Below are 11,406 nucleotides of genomic sequence, written 5' to 3'. Positions count from 1 at the left end.
CGGAAACCACGTGTCGGTATGGGGGCCGCCATCTTGCCGGAAACCACGTGTCGGCATGGGCGCCGCCATCATGCCGGAAACCACGTGTCGGCATGGGCGCCGCCATCTTGCCGGAAACCACGTGTCGGCATGGGCGCCGCCATCTTGCCTTAAACCACGTGTCGGCATGGGCGCCGCCATTTTGCCGGAAACCACGTGCCGGCATGGGGGCCGCCATGTTGCCGGAATCCACGTGTCGGCATGGGCGCCGCCATCTTGCCGGCAAACCCGTGTCGGCATGGGCGCCGCCATCTTGCCGGAAACCACGTGTCGGCATGGGCGCTGCCATCTTGCCTTAAACCACGTGTCGGCATGGGCGCCGCCATCTTGCCGGCATCCACGTGTCGGCATGGGCGCCGCCATCTTGGATTAGGGTTAGTTTTAATCGGTAATTTTAACAATTAGGGTTAATTTTAAAGCTCTTTTAGGATTATTTAAGGATTTTTTAAAGGTTCTTGGGGGATTTTTACGGGTGTTTTAGGGGCTTTTTAAAAGTAGGGCATTTGGAGTGTATTCGGAGGCTATTTTTAGGGTTCTGTGGGGTGTTTAAGATACATTTTCTCTCCCTCTTTCTAACTTTGTTTTCCTTTCTAGCTTTAGTTTAAAAAAGCAGCAGTAGAAAAGTTATTTACAGTTAGGTTTATTTGAGTTTTTATTAGGGTTCAATGGTGTGGGATGTTTGTTCTGTTAGTAATAGAAATAGGTTTTGTTTTGATGTGCTGCGATGGGATGAGCGTGTGCTGCGTACCGGTGCTGACAAAGGTACAGTATTTTTATGGCTCTGATGTGTCGGGTTAATGAATTTATATGGTCTAATATGTAGATGAAAATAAAAATAAATATACATTTAAAAATAAATATAAAATTATAGTGGTAAACAGAAATATAGAAATCAAATAGATAAATACATAAAACTATAATATATTGTATATTATTGTAACATAACATATAAATTATAGTCTATTATATATATAAACAAAGATATATAACTATAGAATGTAAATATAAAACCAGTAAAATAAATTGGAGAATTTTTTTTGGTTTTTTAGGTTATAGGCTGGGTTTTATAATAAATGTGGTGGTGGGCTTTGCTGCAGCTGGAATTTGTATCTATTTCAGGAAGCGTCATACAGTATATCCTGCAATTTAATAGATCCCCTGCTATGTTAGTTGTAGTGGAAGAAGCTGAATGAAACCAGGACACTGAACTTTGGTGCACCAAACCCCTGCCAATAACAGGTTTTCAAATAACAAACCCACAGTTTACAACAATGTTAAAAGCCCAGCCTACAAAAATACCAAACTCCCAGCCAAAAAAAAATACTAAAAACTTGGCCTACAAAAATATCGAACAAACCAGCCTATAAAAAACTGCATTTCAAAATACCAGAACAACCTAGTTTCAAAATAATAGGAAACCCAATTTCAAGGTACACAGGAGCTGAGGGCTGCGGGGCAGAGGGACCGGTTGAGGGGTAAAGGGAGAGGCCTTGAGGGCTGGACCGTCCAGTGGAGATCAGGGGTACAGGATACAGCTGTACCACCCCCTCACTCCAGCCCTAACCTCAGCCTAACCAGCTCCCCTAAAAACAGCCTTTTCCCCCAACAGCAGCACAACACAGCAACCCTAACAGCAAGACCAGAGAGCAACCCTCACACACCAGGACAATGACAGAACCCTCAGAGAACAACAGAACCACTGCGGCTAGAGAGCAACAGGTAGAGTTTGGAGACTGAGCACGTCTTTTTGAGTTTTTTTCTCAGGACTTTTAAAGGTATTTAGGGGATTTTGGAAGGGACTTCTCTGGGACTTTTTAGGGTATTGTTGGGGCTTTTTCAAAGCCATTCTCTGATTCCCTAGAATATTTTGAAGATTATGGTCAGGGTCAGAGGAAACACCCTCTGAAAAGGCAGAGTTTTAGGACTGCAGTGGAATGCTTTAGAAAGGGGTCAGCGGTGGCACAGCAGGTCGGGTCCCACACTGCCAGTCCAAAGGTTGTAAGTTTTAGACCCAGCTAAGTTGTTGTGGTCAGGGTTAGATGCTCTCAGCTTTGGTCTGGGAGAATTTCTGCACAGAAAAACTCACCCCCTGAGTTTGCTGATGCCAGTTTGCAGGAGGTGCTTGGCACTGCCAGAGCAGCCCGAGTTCTCGGTGGGGGCAGCTTTGCTCCTGGAGAAATCCTGTGCTGGCCCTCTTCCCTGTAAAACCAAACTCACCCCTGCTGCGTGTCGACGTCCATCCGCAGGAGGCACGTGGCACTCCGAGGGCAGCAAGAGTTCTTGGTGTTGGCAGCTGCGGACTGCGAGAAATTGTTCTCTGCAGTTTTGGAGGCCGAATTGCAGTTTCTGCCATGGGCACACAGAGAGGAAAGGCTGTTAATTTCCTTAGAAAGGAAAGCCTGGCACCCCATGGTTTAAGGGGCAGACAAAGGGCTGTATAGGGGAAAGAGCTCCTCACAGGACCTTTCTTCACCTCAGCCCCCACTCCAAGGTCTAGCAGCCCCCCGTGTGACAAGCTGCTTTCAGAGGGTTGCCCGGGCACACCTGCACAGGGAGCTGCTAGGCCAGAGGGACTAACGGGGATGGTCGGAGCATCCAGCACGGACTAGGAAACAGCCAGACCCACCTGGGCACTGAGCATCACTTTGAGAAAACGCCAAGGGAAGAGCCCTTTTGGCCAAGGGCCAGCAACTGAGCAGGCCAGGCAGCAAGCGGGGTTCCAGGAGAGGGCTTTCAACTTTCCCCTTTTACAGTGTCAGTCCCTCTCCAAAGCCCCCAGACCCTCCAGAGCACTCCCAGAAAGGAGAGGGGTTATTAGGAGAAAAAGAGTTTATAAAAAAGGGAAAAAGCTTCATTTTCCATTAGTTTTTGTGTTCAAACTGGTAGGGACTTGGATTCCCCTGCAATTTTAATGGTCTCAGTTGAAAGAATCCCTGCCTTTTCTATGCTGTTAGGGGTGTTAATTGACAGGGAGTCCTCATTCTCTATTATTTGGCAGTTTAAAAAGAAGGGGAAAATCTTGACAATGTTTCTTATGGGTTTGAATTAAGGGTAGCCACCCCTTTTTGTTGTCCTGAGGCCCAAATTGAGGGAGAAGGCCAGCTATCCCTCCATCCTAAGGGTTTGAACTGAGGGAAAAATCCTTCTTTTTTCATCACTGGAGAGATTTAAAGTGTGGAAAGCCCCTCTTTTCCCAATATTTAAGGAGAGCAAATTAAAGGGCAGAAACTATTTATTTGCCATTGTATTAGCTTCAGTAGAGGTAACTGCCCCATTTCCTCTTTTTAAGGAGTTCACTGGAAGGAAGCTCTGCCTTTTTCAGCATCTTAAGGGTTTAAAACTACATTTCAGGGCACTTCTTTCTATGCTGTAGGACCAAGTATCTCAGAGAAGGATGAGCCTCACATGCCCTTAACCCTTACACTGCCTGGGAGGCTTTTATTTTTCTTATTTTTCCTTATAATGTAGATAGCCTAAATTAGAGGTCCCAAGGAGACTTAGACTATTCATACCATTAGTATTCTTCTCCACCCAGCTTAGTCACATGGGAAATACTACTTAGTAGCCACTAAGGAATAATTACCTAAGTTAACAGCAAATTACCCAATCTATCTAGTTATGCTGCCTAAACAGAAAGTTTTATTTCTTACCAGTTTGCTGCCCTTTTGCTCCAAGCAGTTGCTACAAAAAAGAAAGCGCTGTTATTTTTGTGAAGAGCTTTCTTCTATAACAAGCACTTTACTCCCCTTGAATTTGAGTCAGAGTGGCCAAACAGCTGCAGCTGCTCTGAGGGCTTTTATACTCGGTGGGATTTGCCCCCTCCCTTTTCCTGGGTGCCATGGGAACGAGAGGCGGGCACAATCAGGGGTATATTAACCCCAGCCTTGGCTGTGGGGCTTCATTCCCTCTCTGGGATGTGCTGGGTAAGAACTCTCCTCTCATTTCAGTGAAGAGGCTCTTGCAGCTCATCTCAACTTCTTTCCAGCAGGTGTTTCTGGGCATCTAAAGCATAGAGGCTTTGAAGATTCTGTGAAGTAAACAGCATGGAATACAGGAAGTATTTAGACTCATGATTTTGGCTTTTGTGTTTAGGGGTGGTAAAGTGCATTTGTAATTTCTGGTTTTGTTCTTGTTTTGTTTTGTATTTTTTTTTAGGAGGAGCGCAGCATCCAGAGATTCCTGGTTGTGTCAAGTACAACACTTTTTTCAGCAGATTCATCATGTCACAAGAGGGATTCGCCCAGTGTCAAGGATGATGTCTGAGATTGAGGCATCAGGTGAGTTGAGGATTGTGATTAGGAGAGGGAATGTGAGCAGGCATACAGTTAGGAATTATTGTGGGTGGGGGGAGGTTTGAAGGTAGCAGGGTGAAAAAGGATGTTTATTTGAGGACCCCGCCCCCCAAGGCTTCTCAGAAGCCTAGCAGAGGTATTCCCATGTCCTACAGCACACAAGGTTATCTACTGCACTCATAGGAATGCTATCCAACTTTGCCTTTCTCTAACCCAGGTGCCACTGCTAATAAAGGCCACAGCCTTGGAATCAGGGTGAAGCTGGAGCCTAAAGCAGCCAGGCACACTCAGGAGAGGGCAAGTAGCTGACTTGCTGGGATTTGGCCCGCATAACTCTGGACTCATACTTTGGTTTTGGTTTTCTTTATTGTAGCTAACCAAGAAGCTAACAGGCCATCACGAGGCGTTCCAAGGCAGACTCATTTCAGGTGCAACATGGATCCACATCACCAATCATCCAAACGATAAGTTGGGGGCCAGGGCTTGGAGATGGGATGATGGGAGAGTAGCAGGTTGGGAGATCTTGGGGCAGATGTAAAAATTAGCAGAGGGAAAAGCAATCTTCTCCAAGGGCCTCTTAGGACAGCTAAAGGGAGAGGCTCTATTTTTGATGGCAGCTTTCAGGCAGGCAGTGCAGAACAGTTCTGGTCTATGTTGTGTTGTCCAGTGTGCTGTGTTACCTAGTGTGTCTTTGAGGTCCCTTTTACCTTCTCTCCTCGAGGCCCTCACCACAAGCATGATGTGTCATGTTTAATGTCCCCCTGTTTGTCGTGTTCTGTGTCACGGGTGTCTGCACACATTTGTGCCGGAGCTGTCCTGCCCTGTCGCATAGCCAGCTGCAATGGGACAAGTCCTGGGGCCTTGCAGTTTGTGGGGTGTCACTGGACTCTAGATGATATTTCTAGATAGACACAAGATGTTTGGAGCTGTGAAGTCATCCTGCAGCCCTTTTACTTTTGTCCTAACTTTCTGATGAAGAGGATAAAATCCATGGCAAAATCCATCCATCCACCCATGCCGGGTGAGGAGGTTCCCCAGAGCAGGTCAGTCACTGTTTGTCTCTGCAGGGGGAGTTTAAAGTGTGACTCTGTTACAGCACTGTTCTTTTTCTTTTTAGGAAGTAAAGCTGGATATCAGCAGTCAAGGTGAGATGGGCAAGGTGAGCATTGAGTAGCTTACAGAAGCAGTTGTTATTGCTCAAGTCTCTCTGCTGCAACTCTAAGCATGTGTTCCTATTTCTGCACCAGGCATTCTTAGGACAATGGTGAATAGCAGAATTGTTGGGTTTTGGCCAGCGTGCTGCTGAGGTCATGCATTGATATTTGGTTTTCTTTAATGTAGCTGGCTAAGAAACACCAGGAGATTGTTGAACAGCAGTGCCAGCAGGACCTTCCCAGATGTAGAGGCCACCATCTTTTGTACATGACATGGGCCTGCATCCTGAGATGTCTGAGAGATAAGTAGAGGGCTAAGTCCCACAGAGGGGTGAGAGCGGGGTGCTGGTTTGGGAATTACTGGGAGAGGTTTTTGAATCTGCTTTGGAGGAGGGGGAGTGTCCATGAAGTGGCCCCTTAGGCCCCATAAAAGCAAAGTCTCACTTTTGATCACAGTGCTGAGGTGTGCAGCAGGGCAGAGCAGTCCTGGTGTGTCTCGTGTCACTTGTGTATTGTGCATTATGTGTGTTTGGCTATGTCCTGTCCTTTAGCTTAGGCCTTTGAGGGGCCTGTCAGAACCCCGGCATCATTCTTAGCATCTGTGATTTCTGCATTCCTTGGCCTGGCACCCAGGCCATAGAACTTTTGACTCGGGAGCTCAGACAGGCATCAGAATTGCATCTCTTTTTAGAAGCAGCTAGTCAGATGTCTTTTCAGGTCTTGTTCTCAGCTGTACGGACAACTGCAACCCTGCAAGGTTCCATTATGGCTGATTAGGACTTGTAAGAATGTGAGCACAGGTAGAGCATTGCGACTGTAGGGCTCCTGGGCATTCATCTTTGCAATTCTTGGACTGAATCATTCAGTTTAGCATCTTCTTTTTCCAGGGCTCTCTGAGCCTCATCAGCTCACCATCAGTCTCACCTTAGTCATCTCATTTTGCAGCCTCTCAGTCCTTGCAGTCATTTTCCTTGCCTAGAGGTTTCTGTCTGTGTCGTGTCCCTATTGTTTGTCACGTCCTGTCGTGTCAGGGGTGTCAGCACACATTTGTGTCGGAGCTGCTCTGCCCTGCCACATAGCCTGCTGCAATAGGACAAGTCCCGGGGACTTGGAATTTGTAGTATGTGGTGTAGTTGGACTCTAGATGGGATTTGTAGATGGACACAAGATGTCTGGAGCTCTTAAGCTATTCTGCAGCCTTTTGACTTTTGTCCTAACTTTCTTTCAGATGCAGAAGGATAAAATCCAGGGCAGAGCCCCCCATCCCAGGTGAGGGGATTCCCCCAAGCACGTCAGTTACTGTTTTCCTCGGTACAGGAAGCCTATATGATGGCTGTTACAGCCCTGTTGCCTTTCTTTTTAGGAAGTCAAGGCAGAGAGCGGCAGTCCAGGCCAGCGGGCAAGGTGAGCATTGAGTAGCATACAGAAGCAGTTTTATTGCTGAGGTCTCAGTTTCTGGTGCAGCTCTAACTATCTCCTCTTGTTTTTTTTTTTTTTTTTATTTTAGGTGGTCCACTTGTGATCTATCCTGGCCGAGCATACCCATGCCAGGTGGGTGCAAGCTTATTGTATCGATGTGGCATACTTGTCATGGTAGGGAGGTTGTGTTTTCACAGTATCTCAGCATGCTTTTCTGCTTTGTTTCTTTGCAGGTGCTGTCGCTGTCCTAGGCATGACCAAGGAACAGAGGAGGGCAGGTTAGTCGGTGTTTAGGCAGGCTGACTCATAGGCGAGCATTATGCAGCAGCATGCTAAGCATGTACATTTTCTTTTTGCAGGTGTCTTCTGGGCAGCCTCTGGAGTCAAATCAAGATTTGAGGTGAGCTGGGACAGTGGTGCGGAGGACTCCCGGGGATTACCGTTTTTGAGGGCAATAGTCGCGTTTTCTGTTGCGCCTTAGGTACCCCGAGGAGGCCGTTAGCCAAAGCTTGGAAGCGGCAGCACCGAAGCGCACGCATCGAGAACATCTCAACATCCACGTCCGACCGAGGATGGATTTTGTCCGCTCGTCTTCCAAAAGCTAAGTGTCGGGGCCAGCGGTCGGGAGAAGGGGAAAAGCCTTTACTATCACAGGAGGCAGTTTCATGTCAACTTAGCGGAGAGGTCCGTAGTGGGACGGGCTCCCTGGAAGTAAAGGGAGAGGGTTTCTCCTCAGCCTCACCAGAGCCTTTGCCGGGCAGGGCAGTTCTGACCCATCTCCACAGCGTCGCGAACTTTGCGTCGTCAGCCTTCCTCGACTCGGCATCGTCACGGATCTTCCCCCGAGGAGCTCGCCTTTGGGTCCGGAGCTATAGCCACGATCACCCGGCCGTCCGCTTCCTTCTCGAGGCTCGCCGAGCCTCTCGAGCACCTTCTTAACTGCTTTGGCACTAACTTCTTTTAACGAGTTACATTTCATTAACACACGCTATTGTCATAGAGCTTCCTTTCCTTTGGCATCATCAGCCTCTGGCTCATCTTGCGCTAGCAGTCTCAGGTCCCTAAGGGGAAAGTTGCCACTTGTCTCTGTGTTACGTCATCTGTGTCTATGTTATGTCATCCGTGTCTGTTATGTAGCGTGTGTCCGTTGTCTTCCACGTCATAGGCCTTTATTACATCTCGATGCTTTATCGGCACTATTCTGTGCCATATCGGCCCTATTCTACTCACGTTCCTTTCCGGATATTCCTTATTCCGGCATCTTTACATTTTTACTCTTTGAGCCAGGAAGGATTACAGAAGATGTTCTCATCCATCTTCCTTCTCACTACCAGCTTTGGTAGTGCCTTTTTTCCCATGCCATTCTCTTGGACTTTTGGAGGGAGCATCCTAATCCCTCCTCAGGTGACTGCAGTAGTTCTATAGGTTCCATCTTCTCAAAGGGTATAGGGCTCAAGAATTAATCTTCCAGAGAGTTACCTTAAGTCCTGGTTTATATTGTATGTACCTATGTTGGCTTGTATTTTATGTACTTACATTGTATGTACCTATGTTGGCCTTTACTGTATGTACTTACATTGCATGTACCTCTGATGGCTTATATTGTATGTACCTGTGTGGGCTTATACTGTATGTACTTACACTGTATGTGAGTGTATTGGCGTATATTGTCTGTACTTACACTGTATGTAAGCGTGTCACCTTATATTGTGTGTACTTACACTCTATGTACACTTGCACTGTATGCGTCAGCTTATAATGTGTGTACTTACATTGTACCAATTATGATTGGAACTGCCCTGCCCTGGCCCGTAGTCACAGTTAGGTGGAAGAGTTATAAAAACTGTACCGTTCATCTGTGTTTTGTGGGATTTTGGGTAGAAAATTTATTGGGCCAGTGCGGGGACAAGTCCTAGCTGTCAGATAGACACTCGTTGACCCCTTCCTGTCGTCTCACAGGTCCCCGAGGGTACCGATTTCCCCGGAATCTACCATTTGACGTCAAGGAGCGGCAGCCAGAAGATGCATTGAAGCACGTTCTTCAGCGTCTCGGGTAAGGGCCACAGCGAGCGTGTAAGTCGGAAGAGCGTGTGAGCGTGCGTGAGAGCATGTGAATGTGTCTGTCTGAGTCCGCTTGTCTCTGCGTGTGTCAGCGCATGCTGACTGGTTTTACCCTTGTGTGTATGACTTTTGCTTTTCAGGTTTTTCAACTCATTTTTAAATTTAGAATAAAAAATCCCCAGCCGGGGTTTTTTTTTTTTCCCCCCCCGGCTGGGTTTTTTTTCCTCGGTCCCGGTCGGTCTGCGAGGCGACGTTCATCGCCAAAGTTTGGGCGCGGACCATCCAGGGACCGGGGTTTTCGTCAGGCAGGAGGATTTTTTGGAGGCTCCCGGGAACCACGTTCCCGAGGACCAATGATTGCTGGGGTGTAATTTAGCAGTTGTGATGAGAGGGATGGTGAGTTTGTGTGTAATCTGAAGGGAGAGGTTATGGTAGATGAGTGGTGGTTTCTGTGTGCTTTTGTTGTTTTGGGTTTCTTGTAACAATAACTCAACATGTAATGAAAATAGGAAAAGGTTATCACTTTGTGTTGATATGTGTATTGCTCTGTACTGCTCTGTATTGCTCCATATGTAAGTTTGACTTTTACCAGTGTGTCTATGGATTGTATATGCACTTGCGTTTGTATACACTGTTTCTATGTATTTTGCTGATGTCTAAATAAAAACATGCATTTAATAAAGTTGAATCACCCCTAATCAAGATACCCCCTGCCCTTCCCTACCCCCACCGCGGCTCCTGTCTTTTTTTGGTGCGGTTTGGTAATTTCTTTCCTCTGTATTTCTTCCTTTTGCTCCTCACTTTCCTTTTCTATTTCTAACTTAACTCCCATCTGTCTCTAACCCTTTGTTTCTGTTTCTCACTCTTTGTGACACTGTGTCTCTGCTTCTGTAACTCTGTTTCCATCTGCTTCCTTTCATTTGTCCATTTCACTATTTCTGTCTAACTGTATGTATTTTTCTCTCGTGTCTATACTTTGCACCTTATTTCTTTTTCTTTGTAACTTTCACCCTCGCTCTTCTTGCTTCTGTTTCTCTGTGTTCTCCTTTTCCTTGGTTTGTCTTTTTTGCTCTCAGTCTTTTCATTTTTCACTCTGCCCTGAATTTTCTAATCCTAACCACTTTCTTTTCCCTCCAAGTCCTGTCTTTCCTTTTTCCCACCCTCCTTTTCTTTTCTCTCTGTCTTGGTTTCTCTCTCTGTTTTCTTTTCTCTTTCTGTCTCTCTGTCTTTTCTTCTCTATCTCCCTCTCTTCTTTTTCTCTCTGGTTTTTTCTCTGTCTTCTTTTCTCTCTGTTTCCCTCTGTCTTTTTTTTCCCTGTCTCTTCCTCTTCTTTTCACTCTTTTTCCTTCTCTCTATTTTTTTCAGCCTTTACTTCTCTCTTTTTTTTTTCTCTCTCTCTCTCTCTTTTCTCTCTCTCTCTCTTTTCTCTCGCTCTCTTTTCTCTCTCTTTTCTCTCGCTCTCTTTTCTCTCTCTTTTCTCTCGCTCTCTTTTCTCTCTCTCTCTCTCTCTCTTTTCTCTCTCTTTTCTCTCTCTCTCTTTTCTCTCTCTCTCTCTCTTTTCTCTCTCTCTCTGTCTCTCTCTCTCTTTTCTCTCTCCTCTCCTCTCTCTAACTTTGTTTTCCTTTCTAGCTTGAGTTTAAAAAAGCAGCAGTAGAAACTTTCAGGCTCCCGGGGTGTAAAGGAAAAAAATAAAAAAATTAAAAATACAAAACAAACCCTTTACTCCCCAGGAGCCTGAAAGTTTCTACTGCTGCACCGGACATATAGTTTTTATTCTTTTTACTATATACACTATATAGGAACCCCACCCTCTCCTAATCAGTACCCCCAGCTGACACCAATCAAGCCTAATCAGTCTCACCTACCACTAGACAGCACCCCTATACACAAGCACCGACCCCGTCACCAAGCCCCGCCCCTAGGTCCCCCCCACCCCCCAAAACACAGCCCCGCCCCTAGCCAAGCCCGCGCCGCCCCGGCCCTAGCTGCCCCCAGGGACCGCCTCCCACCGGCCACCCCCGCCCCTAGGCGCCCCAGCCCCCGGACACCGCCCCCCCGGCCCCCGCCCCCTAACACCACCCCCGGTACCCAAGCGCCCCGCCCCCGGGCTCCGCGCCGCCCCCGGGCGCCGCCGCCCCGCCCCTGGGCACCGCCCCCCCATCGCCGTGCCCCCGCCCCCGGGCGCCACCTCCCCTACCCGAGCCCCCGCCCCCGTGCGCCGCCCCTCCGTCGCCGGGGCGCCGCGGCAAGGTGCCGCCCCCACGGCTCAGAAGCCCCTCCCCGCGACGCCGCCGGCCGCACGGCAACCGGAATAACACTCCGGCCACGGGGGACCCGAGGAAAGCGCAAAAAAACCGGCAAAAATAGAGAAAAAACAATCCGGTCATGGCGGCCGCCATGTTGCCGGAAGTGACGTAATTCGGATGGCGCCGCCATCTTAT

The 11,406-nt window shown here is 47.6% G+C and overlaps 2 long non-coding RNA genes across 5 annotated transcripts; both read left to right on the top strand.

Moving 5' to 3' along the window:
* The first annotated feature begins 1,664 nt into the window (after window positions 1-1,664).
* LOC141731914 (uncharacterized) lies at window positions 1,665-5,973 on the top strand. 3 transcript variants are annotated; one of them, XR_012583813.1, is made up of 4 exons: window positions 1,665-1,758; window positions 4,028-4,096; window positions 4,198-5,490; window positions 5,673-5,973. It is a non-coding gene; the product is annotated as an uncharacterized LOC141731914 (long non-coding RNA). The 3 variants fall into 3 exon arrangements; XR_012583812.1 differs by lacking the exon at window positions 1,665-1,758 and having other exon boundaries at window positions 3,934-4,096; XR_012583814.1 differs by lacking the exons at window positions 1,665-1,758; window positions 4,028-4,096 and having other exon boundaries at window positions 4,103-4,316; window positions 4,549-5,490.
* A 9-nt stretch (window positions 5,974-5,982) lies between these two features.
* Window positions 5,983-9,159, top strand: LOC141731915 (uncharacterized). Of its 2 annotated transcripts, XR_012583816.1 has the most exons (7): window positions 5,983-6,754; window positions 6,849-6,889; window positions 6,993-7,036; window positions 7,138-7,182; window positions 7,264-7,304; window positions 7,386-7,765; window positions 8,864-9,159. It is a non-coding gene; the product is annotated as an uncharacterized LOC141731915 (long non-coding RNA). The 2 variants fall into 2 exon arrangements; XR_012583815.1 differs by having other exon boundaries at window positions 7,386-9,158.
* Window positions 9,160-11,406: the final 2,247 nt, after the last annotated feature.

The sequence above is a fragment of the Zonotrichia albicollis genome, chromosome 26, assembly GCF_047830755.1.
Source record: "Zonotrichia albicollis isolate bZonAlb1 chromosome 26, bZonAlb1.hap1, whole genome shotgun sequence".
Classification (NCBI taxonomy): domain Eukaryota; kingdom Metazoa; phylum Chordata; class Aves; order Passeriformes; family Passerellidae; genus Zonotrichia; species Zonotrichia albicollis.
This window is presented reverse-complemented; position numbering and strand designations above follow the sequence as displayed.